Below are 15,354 nucleotides of genomic sequence, written 5' to 3'. Positions count from 1 at the left end.
AGGACAACTTCACCGCATCAAAGGGACGATGGGCGGGGGCCATGTACCGTCAAATCTTGGGTGAGAACCTCCTTCCCTCAGCCAGGGCATTGAAAATGGGTCGTGGATGGGTATTCCAGCATGACAATGACCCAAAACACATGGCCATGGCAACAAAGGAGTGGCTCAAGAAGAAGCACATTAAGGTCCTGGAGTGGCCTAGCCAGTCTCCAGACCTTAATCCCATAGAAAATCTGTGGAGGGAGCTGAAGGTTCGAGTTGCCAAACGTCAGCCTCGAAACCTTAAAGACTTGGAGAAGATCTGCAAAGAGGAGTGGGACAAAATCCCTCCTGAGATGTGTGCAAACCTGGTGGCCAACTACAAGAAATGTCTGACCTCTGTGATTGCCAACAAGGGTTTTGCCACCAAGTACTAAGTCATGTTTTGCAGAGGGGTCAAATACTTATTTCCCTCATTAAAATGCAAATCAATTTATAACGTTTTTCACATGCGATTTTCTGGATTTTTTTGTTGTTATTCTGTCTCTCACTGTTCAAATAAACCTACCATTAAAATTATAGACAGATCATTTCTTTGTCAGTGGGCAAACGTACAAAATCAGCAGGGGATCAAATACTTTTTTCCCACACTGTACTCAACCCGTAGCACTGTAACCCAAAGAAGTTTTGCTTTGACTGCAACGCAAACTGTATTGCTTAGCGATTAAATATATATTTTTAAAATTGCCACTGGAAGTTTCCTGTACAATGTGGGCAATGCGGAACGATTTGGCAAGGTAACTATGTAGAGCCGTAAGAAGTCTGCCTCGCATTGAAGAGATGTTACAATGTCTTTGTTGCATTCCCTGGCCATCAGAATTGTAGGCACAGTAGGCTCTGGTCAGTTGACTGCCAGTGATGCTTTGCTAATCTCAAATTGATAAGACTAGACGACATGATAAATAGCCTAATTTATCTCGCAGATTCCAAGCGTCATTGGTTCTATAGATGGGACACATCCTCATTCAAAGACCCTCTGGACCAGATGAGGGAGATTACGTGAATAGAAAATCTTTTCACAGCATAAACAGGTAGCTAGCTATTGAATACTGTAGCCTACATCTTCACCAAACCAAGTCATTTTCAGAAACAGTCATTCAACTCAATGATCTTCCTTACTTTTTTTGTCAGATCTGCGACTCCCATGGGGTTACAACTGAACATAGTACACATTGTTTCCCGTGTTGTCCTGAAAATTATTATTCATCCTACATAGGCTATGGAATGGGCATACCATTGCAACTGTGACAGGCTACTACAATTTACACACAGTATTTATCCAGAGCCTTGACATGTAATATCACTAGTGTTGAAATAAAACTTCTCTATAAATTGAAAGCTTTATTACTAATCAGCCATGTGTGTAAGCTAGGCCTATTAGATATTAAGTTTGTGATACTTCACTTACACATTTCCTCTGTAATTTTCTGCCAGACTCCCTCTGGCTTTTGCGGCAGGGGATGAATTACTTTTTTTGGTAAATATGTGAACATATTTGTTGTATGTTACAATTGTTTCTTGTTCTGGGCTATGCCTTTTGACTCCATGTCTATCATCTACCTTTTTGAATGTTGCATGCAATCTGAGATTTGCTTAGCCTAATTACTTAAACGAGAAGCAGACGTTCTGGAACCAAGAAATTCTGGACTCCCTTATCTGGTTAAGAAAAGCCGGATATGTTCAGGGAATCCTGAATTTGTTAAACCATCTTTCTGGAATACCCCCCAGGTTGAGCTTACTCTTTTAAAGCAAGGTCAACACAGAAGTTCTCATTTGACCCACACATTGGTCAAAAGTTTTGTCTAAAATGTACTAGAATAGAAGTCACCAGAGATGCAAAACATTATTACAACTAATTTAAAAACAAGAGAGATTCACCAACAAATCATTACATTTCACATGGTTCTACAGTGGCTTTTGTATAAACTTTTCTGAGGTCTGGGGCCAGAACAAAAATGTATATCCCAGGTGGTCTGTGTGTCCTATAGCCATCTTCTGTTATTTATTGAGCGGACGAGGAGTTTGCTAATGCACAAAATGATCTAGCTACTAGGCTAGAGACTACCCACATAATAGCTCAAGCATACAACTCCACACACACTATTGAAAACCACTTGCTCTCTTTTTTTTATCGGCAAGATAAAGACATGAATAAAGACAAGAATTCAACAATCAAATGTATTTTATAAAGCCCTTTTTACATCAGCAGTCAGTGGTTGCAGGTTCACCTGCCTCATGCCTCTTATTTTAGGGTGCTGCTATAGGTCACCAAGAGAAATGTATTTTCTTGGTGACCTAAACATTGACTGGTTATCATCTAGATGTCCTCTCAAGAGGAAGCTTCTTAATGTGACTAATACCTGTAACATAACCCAGGTTATCACTCAACCAACTAGAGTTTATACCATAGTGTCGGATCTGTGACGCATCCACTTGTATTGATCGTATCTTCACCGATGATGCAGAGCTTTGCTCCGAAGCAATATCAGCTCCCATTGGCTGTAGCAGTGACCCTAAAATTGTGGCAATAACAAGGAAAGCCAAAGTTCCAAAGGCAGGGCCTAAAGTTATCTGTAAGAGATCATACAAAATATTTTCTCAGGACTCTTTTGTTGAAGATGTAAAAACATTTATGTTGGTCTGATGTGTATAAGGAGGGGAATCCAGTTGCAGCACTTGGGAGTGTTTGTACAATTATTCTAGCCAATTGTTGACAAACATGCACCTGTTAAGAAACTAACTGTGAGAACTGTTAGCTCTCCCCTGGATTGATGATGAATTGAAAATGTGTGTGGTTCAAAGAAGTGACGCAAAGGAGGTGGCCAACAAGTCAGGTTGCTCAGCTGATTGGTTGACACATTGTAAATTGAGACATTTTGTGACTAAACTTAACAAAAAGAGAATAAATGATATTACCAAAACAAGATAAATGGCATAAAAAACATGGGGAAAGACTAGAATATCTTAAATGATATTATGGGTAGAAAACCCAATTCATCTCCATCGTTCATTGAACATTTTTAACAAAACCTTTTGATAGGGCCAACCATTTCAATGACTATTTCACCGGTAAAGAAGACAAACTGAGAAGTAAAATGACAACATTGAACAGTGAACCATCATATTTGTGTATTGAAGATCTAATAATGAAAGAGAAGGATTGCCGTTTTGAATTTGGTCAAGATTGTGTGGAAGAGGTGGAAAAACAGTTGTTATCCATCAATAATGATAAGCCACCAGGTATATACACCCTAGACAGGAAACAATTGAGAATGGTAGCAGACTGTATTGCCACTCCTATTTGCCGTGTCTTTAACCAATGCCTAAAGGAGTGTGTGTCCACAGGTGTGGAAGGAAGCTGAACTAATTCCACTACCTAAAAATAGTAAAGTACCCTTTGCTGGCTTTAACAGCCGCCTGTTTGCTGCCTGTTCTTAGTAAACTGTTGAGAGAATTGTGTTTGAACAAATACAATGCTATTTTTTTTTAAACAAGTTAACTACTGACTTTCAGAATCTATATAGGGAAAGGCACTCAACTTATACTGCACTGAATCAGATGACTGATGATTGGCTAAAATAAATGAATAATACGATGATAGTTGGAGCTGTATTGTTAGATTTCAGTGTAGCCTTTGACGTTATTGATCATCATTTGTCATTGAAAAACTCACTTGAATTGGCATTACATCACCTCACATGGTTGTGGTGTTACTTAACCAATAGAACTCAAGAGTATTCTTCAATGGAAGCTTCTCTAACATCAGATATGTACAGTGCGGTATCCCTCAGTGCAGCTACTCTATTTTTACAAATGATTTGCCACTTGTCTTACGAGAACCTAAAATGACTATGTATGCTGCTGATTGCACACACTACACATCAGTACCTACAGCCAGTGAGCTCACAGACTCTTCGCAAGGAGTTACAGTCAGTGTCAGAATGGGTAATTAACAATAAACTGGTCTTAAATACATCTAAAACCACTTTGGATGGACAGCATCGTGGTGGTCAATATTGACTAAGTTGTTGAGAAGATATTCTGCGTTTTTGACACAAAGATCAAATGTACTAGTTGTTCAAGCTTTGATCTTGTCGAGTATTGATTACTGTCCGGTAACATGGTCAGGTGCAGCAAAGAAAAACCTAGCAAAGCTGCAGCTGGCTCAAAGCAAAGCAGCTCACCTTGCCCTTAACTGCACAAACAGAACTAACATCAACAAATGCATGATAGTCTTTCATGGTTGAAGGTTTAGGAGAAATGTACTACTTCTCTTCTAGTCTTTTTAAAAACCATTCCTAACCACTTGTACAATCTATTTGCATACACTTCAAACAGACACCGTGCATTCAGAAAGTATTCAGACCCCTTGACTTTCTCCACATTTTGTTATGTTAGACTTACTCTAAAATGGCTGAAATAGTTTTTTCCCCTGCTCAATCTACACAATACCCCATAATGACAAAGTAAAACCAAGTTAAGAAATGTTTGAACATTTATTAAATATAAAAAACTGAAATATCACATTTACATAAGTATTCAGACCCTTTACTCAGTACTTTGTTGAAGCACCTTTGGCAGTGATACAGCCTCAAATCCTCTTGGATATGACGCTACAAGCTTGGCACACCTGTATTTGAGATTTGAGATGCTCGATCTGGTTCAAATCTGGCTGGGCCACTTAAGGACATTCAGAGACTTGTCCCAAAGCCACTCCTGCGTTGGTAGACTGGGACAAATCCATTGTCTCTCCCTCCATGCATGTAACCTTGGCATCATCCTGGACTCCACCCTCTCATTTGACCACCACATAAGACACATTGTCAAATCCTCATTCTTCCACCTCCGCAACATTGCCAAAGTCAGGTCCTCCCTCTTCCATCCTGCTGCTTAAACCCTCATGCATTCATCTCCTCCCGTCTTGACTACTGTAACTCAGTACTCTCCGACATCAACTCAAGCTTCCTCCATAAGCTCCAAATGGTTCAAAACTCTGCAGCCCGACTCTTCACCCACACCAAGTCCTGGCAGCACATCACCCCTGTCCTTCGTTCGTCTCCCAACACATTGATTACAAGATCCTCCTGACCTACAAAGCCCTTCACCACCTCCCCCCCACCTCTCAGACCTTCTCCCCCACCAACCCACACTCCATTCCGCCACAGCAGGCCACCTTATTCATCCCCAGGTCGAAGCTCCAGAGCTTTGCCGACAGGGCCTTCTCCAGGGTTGCTCCTAGGCTCTGGAACTCCCTCCAGCCATCCGTGACTCTGAGCATCACTATCTTTCAGTCCCTCCTAAAACCCCACCTCTTTGACACGGCCTACTCTTAAGCCCCCCCCCCCCCACACACACACACACAGACACACACACACGGATTACAAAAAGAAAACCAGCCCTGTCGAGGACATCAACCATCAACGTCTTGCTCCCAGACAAATTAAACAACTTCTTTGTTCGCTTTGAGGACAATACAGTGCCACTGACACGGCCCGCTACCAAAGCCTGTTTCCTCTCCTTCACCGTGGCCAACGTTAGTAAAACATTTAAACGTGTTAACCCTCGCAAGGCTGCCGGCCCAGACGGCATCCCTAGCCGCGTCCTCAGAGCATGCGCAGACCAGCTGGCTGGTATGTTTATGGACATATTCAATCAATCCCTATCCCAGTCTGCTGTGCCCACATGCTTCAAGATGGCCACCATTGTTCCTGTTCCCAAGAAAGCTAAGGTATCTGAACTAAATGACTATCACCCCGTAGCATTCACTTCTGTCATCATGAAGTGCTTTGAGAGACTAGTTAAGGATCATATCACCTCCAACCTACCTGATACCCTAGAACCACTCCAATTTGCTTACCGCCTCAATAGGTCCACAGATGAAGCAATCGCTATCAAACTGCACACTGCCCTATACCATCTGGACAAGATGAATACCTATGCAAGAATGCTGTTCATTGACTACAGCTCAGCATTTAACACCATAGCACCCTCCAAACTCGAGACCCTGGGTTTCAACCCCGCCATGTGCAACTGGGTCCTGGACTTTCTGACAGGCCGCCCCCAGGTGGTGAGGGTAGGAAACATCTCCACCCCACTGATCCTCAACACTGGGGCCCCACAAGAGTGCTTTCTCAGCCCTTTCCGGTACTACCTGTTCACCCATGACAGCGTGGCCATGCACGCCTCCAACTCAATCATCAAGTTTGTAGACGACACGAGAGTGGTAGGCTTGATTACCAACAACGACGAGACGGCCTACAGGGAGAAGGTGAGGGCCCTCGGAGTGTGGTGTCAGGAAAATAACCTGTCACTCAACGTCAACAAAACAAAGGAGATGATCATGGACTTCAGGAAACAGCAGAGGGAGCATCCCCCCATTCACATCAACGGGACAGTAGTAGAGAAGGTAGAAAGTTTCAAATTCCTCGGCGTACACATCACGGACAAACTGAAATGGTCCACCCACACAGACAGTGTGGTGAAGAAGGTGAAACAGCGCCTCGTCAACCTAAGGAGGCTGAAGAAATTTGTCTTGTCACCTAAAACACTCCCAAACTTTTACAGATGCACAATTGAGAGCATCCTGTCGCGCTGTATCACCGCCTGGTACGGCAACTGTTCTGCCCACAACCACAAGGCTCTCCAGAGGGTCGTGCGGTCTGCACAACGCATCACCGGGGGCAAACTACCCGCCCTCCAGGACACCTACAGCACCCGATGTCACAGAAAGGCCAAAAAGATCATCAAGGACAACAACCACCTGAGCTACTGCCTGTTCACCCCGCTACCATCCAGAAGGTGAGGTCAGTACAGGTGCATCAAAGCTGGGACAGAGAGACTGAAAAACATCTTCTATCTCAAGGCCCTCAGACTGTTAAACAGCCATCACTAACAGAGAGAGGCTGCTGCCAACATACAGACTCAAATCTCTTGACAATTTAATAAATGTAATACATGGATTTAATAAAGATATCACCAGTCACTTTAAATAACATCACTTTATTAATGTCTACATATCCTACATTACTCATCTTATATGTATATACTGTATTCTATACTGCATCTTGCCTATGCCGCATGGCCATCGCTCATCCATATATGTATATGTACATATTCTTATTCATCCCTTTACATTTGTGTGTATTAGCTAGTTGTTGTGAATTTGTTCGATTACTTGTTAGATATTACTGCACTGTCGGAACTAGACGCACAAGCATTTCGCTACACTCGCATTAACATCTGCTAATCATGTGTATGTGACCAATAAAATTTGATTTGATTTGACACACACAAGCAAGCAAAGAAATACACTACTAAGACACTCCTCTCTGCACCATACTGAGCAGCACCTAACACTTACCCTACTCCCTACACTAGCCCGGGTTCGTATCCAAATCCCAACCCTCACCTCCCCATACACTGATACATCACACTCTTTCCCTTCGTTGCGCCCACCCCTGTTTTTATTAATGTCTCGTCAAGTCTGGTGTTTTGTTTTGAGTCCTGTTTTGTTGTTTTTCTTTTTCATTTCTTTAATTGTAAAAAGACTTTGGGTCCTTGAAAAGCACTATATAAGTCCCATGTATTATTATTATTATTATTATTAGATAAACTTGGACACCATTATTATAGTCTTAATTTTACTGCAATGACAATTACATTTTGTGTGATTAGGAAACATCTGAGGATTTCAGACATGTGTTGGGCTAATGTGTGGGATAGATGTCTAAAGAGGTTACAGAAGACAGAACTGCAAAATGTGTCCCACTTTTTTTCTGAATTCACTGAAATAACAGTACTAATAACAGTAATAAGAACATTTTTACAGGATATAGTACAACAAGAACCAGAGCCCTGCCTAACCTGAGGGAGTGAATGTTATTTATAATAAGGGTTACATGGAGAAAATCTGACCTCTGAAATGAAAATGGATGGCCCTCCCTTCAGCAAATATATTTTCCCTAAACCGTCCCTGAATGCTTGAAAAAAAAACAAGTGACCCTCCCCTATACCCAAAATAATAATTAAAACATAAAGTGGATAGCAGAGAACATTTCTACCATTTACCCTCACTTCTTGGACAGACCAGAGCCTTAGAAATGCAGTTTTAGAAACTGTTATTTTGTCCTGTGAGCATTGCATGGCAAAGCATGAATTTTGATAGCGCACAGAGCTGCAGGCCAGAAGGTTGTGGGTTCCCATACCGCTGTGGACAAGAGTAGGGGTGGAAAGATCTCCTTTATATTAAAAGCATTTCATGAATCTATCATTGTATTTGCAGGTCTGAGAAAAAAATAGCCTTTTAGAAACATTTCATGCAATTGCATTTGATTGTACTGTACATATCAGAATATTTTTTTTATACCATAAAAATTACAGAAATTACAGGCTAAGAATGGACAGAGATAGGTCTGTGTTCATCTTATCATTTTTCTCCAACGCCAAATCAGTGTGTCTTGTTAACAACGAAACTGTCCCTGTTTGAAATATCATTAGGAATCTGAGCATGGTAGTGTCAAAAGTTAGGCCTACCTTTCCAGCCCCGACAGAGTAAGCCTACCGATGCAAAAAAATGTAAGCTTGAAAGGATCCGCCCCTTTTTTTCAATTTTCGCCTAAATTGACATACCCAAATGTAACTGCCTGTAGCTCAGGCCCTGAAGCAAGGATATGCATATTATTGATACCATTTGAAAGGAAACACTTTGAAGTTTGTGTAAATGTGAAAGGAATGTAGGAGAATATAACATATTGGATGTGGTAAAAGATAATATAAAGAAAAAAACAACTGTTTAAAAAAAAAAATTGTACCATCATCTTTGAAATGAATTATTCTAGCACAGGCGCAATTTAGACTTTGGCCACTAGATGGCAGCACTATGTGCAACGTTTTAGAGTGATCCAGTGAAATCTTGCATATCTATTCAAAATGTTGTATCAAGACCAAATGTGCCTAATTGGTTTATTCATACATTTTCAAGTTCATAATTGTGCACTCTCCTCAAACAATAGCATGGTATTCTTTCACTCTAATAGCTACTGTAAATTGGACAGTGCAGTTAGATTAACAAGAATTTAAGCTTTCTGCCCATATCAGATAAGACTATGTCCTGTGAATTGTTTTTCTGTCTTACAACCTCATGCTAATCACATTAGCCTACGTTAGCTCAACCGTCCCGCAGACGGGACACCGATCCTGAAGAAGTTCTGCTGGCTACTTCTGTGGCTTAACCCAACGAGAGGTCACAATTATTTTCCTAAAAGCTGTCTGGGTTTAAACATCTTCTATTGTACAGAAAGTGAATATCTTAATCAATTGATAGTGACAGAATTAGATTATTCCCAAGCAAGTCAATGTTTTGTCCACTCAGCTGTAGAAAGTTGTAGCTCAGCCTCTGAATGTAAAAAAAACTAACAATGATATCCTCATATGCATCGGAGTCACGTCTTTCCTAGGTATTTTACAGCTTGTTTCTAACATAAAGCATTGTAGACCAAAGCGCTGTTATATAATTGGATCAGTTTTATTGTAAGCTAACAAAGGGTAGGTCTGTGCTTTTTGCCATTTTCTAAAGTAGGCCTATGGCATACCCTCTCAATTCGAGTCTTGGTTTTAACTTAACAGCCCTTCACTGACACGGAGATAGTCTATTTTATGGTGGGTGGAGTGCATGGTGGGTGGAGGAATGCAGGCTGCTATATCAAATATATGGCTATAGCAGCCTATAGCCAAATTCTATCTGTCAAATAGGTAGGTCTACCTCTTATTTCTTAAATAGGAAGAAATAGGCTCCAACACAAAGCCCTCTTGTTGTTAGTAAGTCTAAAATAAGAGGGTTTAAATTAATTATGCCTACTAGAATTTGCCTACTTTCAGCACCATGAGTTGTCCATTTCCGATTGTGCAGCGGCTGCTGCTTCAAGTTTCAGCACCACATTGTAAGTTACTTGAATCTGGCTTATTGTGAAGTCAATAAATCTGATAAATAGGCCTACATCATGAGCAAGAAACATAGGTCATAGGCTAGTCTGCATAAATGTTTTGGACTAGGCCTAATCAAAAACCATTTTTGGAAGAAGCCTTTGACTCCTCTTGAACTGCCACCGTAGGCCTACACAGCACAGCCATTGGTTAGGCAGCGCACAATGTTTTTGAACTGCAAGAGCAGAGCAGGCCAAGGCTCAGGGTTGGAATATCCATCCCTTACTGTGGCATGCATAGTTCAGTACAGTGCGCAAGTAGGCCTATGGCAAGTATTTATTCAAGTCAAATATGCTGCAAAATACTAAACCCTCCCCCTGACTGAAATTGAACAAGTATGACCCTCCCCCATTTTCCTCTGGGTAAATATTGCAGGGGAGCAACTTTCACTGGGGATGGAGGGGGACATGTCCCCCCACATTCTGAAATTGTATTTTTGTCCCCCCCAGTTTTATAATAAGAATGTGATACAAAAAGAGGCAACGATGTGTTTTAGGACCATGCTGATGCCTCCGAGTGGTCGGGTAGGCTGTTTGGAGTGTTTATCTGACCAGATAAGAAAAATATATACAAAAAAACAATTATGTCCCCCCCACTTCTAAAACCAAAGTTGCACCCCTGAACTATTGTGTAAATTTCATCTCTCCCTCAGCGAGTAGATTCCACTCAACTCAAGGTATAGTATACTTATTAGAATTTATTTCCCAATTAATTTGGTTATAAAGCTGATGGGTTTCCCAAGTTGTTTGGTGCTTACTGCTCAAACCAGCTAGCTAGCGAAATGGACGGCTCTGCAGTGCATCGCAAACAGAAGGCCCGTAATAGCCAAACACAACACTGGACTGGCCAATGGCAGGAATTTGTATGTTCGTCCATCACTCCACTGAAAGTGACCAATCTAAGATTTCTAGACACACACCCGCCTTTAAGCCAGCCCCCCCAGCAAGATGTTTAGCTTATGTCACAGAGAGGCACACACACAGTGAACAAGGTGAGTAAGTGACTGAGGCTGTGTGAGTCAAATGCAGTGATTTATTTTTGTGCGGTGATTTATTTTAGACAAAGAACATTTTACATTTACATCCCTCCCTGAATGTAAGCCAGGGCGGGATCAACCAGCGGCGGCTTCCCGCATGCGCGATTCATTTGCAGTCTAGACGCAGAGGGGTGAACATCTCCTGCTCTGACTGCAGCTGGGAGGGACTGTTGCGTGAGGACTGGGCCGCCTGTGAGTGCTTTGGGATGGCAGTGGGGCCCACGGCAGCACCCGATGCTCGTTGAGAAGAGTAAGAACGATACGTGCTTTCACGTCAGTCTCCAATAACACCAGAAAAAGTTGCTAGATTTGTCACTAGTCGATTTTTTGGAAAATGTGTCGCTAGAGGGGTCTGAATACTCGCTAAATATAGCGACAAAGTCGCCAAGTTGACAACACTGACTCGCGGGACCCGTCCTCTACTCGCTCGACCACATTTTTTCAATAACACCAGAAAAAGTTGCTAGATTTGTCGCTAGTCGATTTTTTGGAAAATGTGTCGCTAGAGGGGTCTGAATACTCGCTAAATATAGCGACAAAGTCGCCAAGTTGACAACACTGACTCGCGGGACCCGTCCTCTACTCGCTCGACCACATTTTTTCTCTCTCGACTCAGTTTGCTCGTGCAATGTTTCATCATGCTCACACGCACCATTCTCGTGCATGTTCGACTTTTGAATCTGATTTGCCACCATACTGGGCCGCCAGAAACGTGTGGTGAGGAGGCATTTGCCACAGCACTGGTGATTTAGTTTAATAAAATATATCGATGCAATGCGTTAAAAAGAGGGACTCAATGTCAACAGTGAAGAGGTGACTCCGGGGTGATGGCCTTTTAGGCAGAGTTGTAAAGAAAAAGCCATATCTCAGACTGTCCAATAAAAAGAAAAGATTAAGATGGGCAAAATAACACAGACACTGGACAGAGGAACTCTGCCTAGAAGGCCAGCATCCCGGAGTCGCCTCTTCACTGTTGACGTTGAGACTGGTATTTTGCGGGTACTATTTAATGAAGCTGCCAGTTGAGGACTTGTGAGGTGTCTGTTTCTCAAACTAGACACTAATGTACTTGTCCTCTTGCTTAGTTGTTCACTGGGGCCTCCCACTCCTCTTTCTATAATGGTTAGAGCCAGTTTGCGCTGTTCTGTGAAAGGAGTAGTACACCGCATTGTACGAGATCTTCAGTTTCTTGGCAATTTCTCGCATGGAATAGCCTTCATTTCTCAGAACAAGAATAGACTGACGAGTTTCAGAAGAAAGTCTTTGTTTCCAGCCATTTTGAGCCTGTAATCGAACCCACAAGTGCTGATGCTCCAGATATTCAACTAGTCTAAAGAAGGCTAGTTTTATTGCTTCTTTAATCAGGACAACAGTTTTCAGCTGTGCTAACATAATTGCAAAAGGGTTTTCTAATGATCAATTAGCCTTTTAAAATTATAAACTTGGATTAGCTAATACAACGTGCCATTGGAACACAGGAATGATGGTTGGTGTGGGCCTCTGTACGCCTATGTAGAGATTCCATAAAGAATCAGCCGTTTCCAGCTACAATAGTCATTTACAACATGAACAATGTCTTCACTGTATTTCTGATCAATTTGATGTTATTTTAATGGACAAAAAATGTGCTTTCATTTAAAAAATAAGGACATTTTTTAGTGACCCCAAACTTTTGAACGGTAGTGTAAACAAATATCTAACTCATCATATGAGCTCCACTGTGTGGGCATCTACTACCCTAACACGACAGCTAAGTTGTCAAATAAAAGGAAAATGAGGCAATGTATAGCCTATGAATATATGCACCTAGCAAACATGACAAACCATAACCTAAGCTCAACAGATAAACACAAATTACTCTAGCCTTCATTTCGGTGGCTAGTCAGCAGGTTGTCTGTATTGCTAGCTAGTGAAAGTGACAGCTGAGGTTGACGCTTAGTGAGCGCTGCCCAAATTGACCAAAACACACAACTTTTCATGCCTGACAGACTAACTAGTTAGCTATAGCAAGCAGCTTGAGCCGTTCCCATATGAATTACAGTACCAGTCAAAAGTTTGGACGCACCTACTCATTCAATGTTTTTTCTTTATTTTTACTATTTTCTACATCGTAGAATAATAGTAAATACATCAAAATTATTAAATAACACATATGGAATAATGTATTAACCAAAACAGTGTTAAACAAATCCAAATATATTTGAGATAATTCAAAGTAGCCACCCTTTGTCTTGAAAACAGCTTTGCACACTCTTGGCATTTTCTCAACCAGCTTCATGAGGTAGTCACCTGGAATGCTTTTCCAACAGTCTTGAAGGAGTTCCCACATATGCTGAGCACTTGTTGGCTGCTTTTCCTTCACTCTGCGGTCCAACTCATCCCAAACCATCTCATTTGGGTTGAGGTCGGTTGATTGTGGAGGCCAGGTTATCTGATGAAGCACTCCATCACTCTCCTTCATCCTGGAGGTGTGTTTTGGGTCAATGTCCTGTTGGAAAAACAAATGATAGTCCCACTAAGCGCAAACCAGATGGGATGGTGTATCGCTGTAGAATGCTGTGGTAGCCATGCTGGTTAAGTGTGCCTTGAATTCTAAATAAATCACTGACAGTGTCACCAGCAAAGCAGCCCCACACCATCACACCTCCTCCTCCTCCATGCTTCACGGTGGGAACAACACATGTGGAGATCATCCATTCACCTATTCTGCGTCTCACAAAGACAAGGCGGTTGGAACCAAAAATCTCAAATTTGGACTCATCAGACCAAAGGACATTTTTCCACCGGTCTAATGTCCATTGCTCGTGTTTCTTGGCCCAAGCAAGTCTCTTCTTATTATTAGTGTCCTTTAGTAGTGGTTTCTTTGCAGCATTTAGACCATGAAGGCCTAATTCACGCAGCCTCCTCTGAACAGTTGATGTTGAGATGTGTCTGTTACTTGAACTCAGTGAAGCATTTATTTTGGCTGCAATCTGAGGTGCAGTTAACTCTAATGAACTTACCCTCTGCAGCAAAAGTAACTCTGGGTCTTCCTTTCCTGTGGCGGTCCTCATGAGAGCCAGTTTCATCATAGCGCTTGGTGTTTTTTGCGAATGCACTTGAAGAAACTTTAAAAGTTCTCGAAATTTTCCAGATTGACTGACTTTCATGTCTTAAAGTAATGATAGGCTGTCGTTTCTCTTTGTTTATTTGAGCTGTTCTTGCCATAATATGGATTTGGTCTTTTACCAAATAGGATCATCTTCTGTATACTACCCCTACCTTGTCACAACACAACTGATTGGTTCAAACGCATTCAGGAGGAAAGAAATTACACAAATTAACTTTTAACAAGGCACACCTGTTAATTGAAATGCATTCCAGGGGACTACCTCATGAAGCTGGTTGAGAGAACGCCAAGAGTGTGCAAAGCTGTCATCAAGTCAAAGGGTGGCTACTTTGAAGAATCTGAAATATAAAATATATTTTGATTTGTTTAAGCCTTTTTTGGTCAGTACATGATTCCAGGTGTTATTTCATAGTTTTGATGTCTACAATGTAGAATATAGTAAAAATAAAGAAAATCCCTTGAATGAGTAAGTGTGTGCAAACTGTTGACTAGTACTATATATACAGTGCATTTGGAAAGTATTCAGACCCCTTCCCTTTTTCTGCATTTTGTTACATTTACAGCCTTATTCTAAAATGGATTAAATACATTTTCTTCCTCATCAATCTACACACATACCTCATAATGACTAAGCGAAAACTGTTTTTTAGAAATGTTTGCAAATTTATTACAAATAATAAACTGAAATATCACATTTACATAAGTATTCAGACCCTTTACTCAGTACTTTGTTGAAGGAAATGTCCACCAGAGCTGTTGCCAGATAATTGAATGTTAATTTCTCAAACATAAGCCGCATCCAATGTCATTTTAGAGAACTTGGCAGACCACGTGTAAGCACGCCAGCCCAAGATCTCCACACCCGGCTTCTTCACATGTGGGATTGTCTGAGACCAGCCACCCAGACAGCTAATGAAACTGTGGGTTTGCACAACCAAAGAATTTCTGCACAAACTGTCAGAAACTGTCTCAGGGAAGCTCATCTACAGGGTCTTGACCTGACTGCATTTCGGCATCGTAACTGACTTTAGTGGGCAAATGCTCACCTTTGATTGCCACTGGCATGCTGGAGAAGTGTGCTCTTCACAGATGAATCCCAGTTTCAACTGTACCGGGCATATGGCAAACAGCCTCTATGGCATTGTTTGTTGATGTAACCTTTGTGAATAGAGTGCCCCATGGTGGCGGT

The sequence above is a fragment of the Salmo salar genome, chromosome 03 (genome assembly GCF_965601325.2).
Source record: "Salmo salar chromosome 03, fSalSal1, whole genome shotgun sequence".
In the NCBI taxonomy this organism is placed as follows: Eukaryota; Metazoa; Chordata; class Actinopteri; order Salmoniformes; family Salmonidae; genus Salmo; species Salmo salar.
This window is presented reverse-complemented; position numbering follows the sequence as displayed.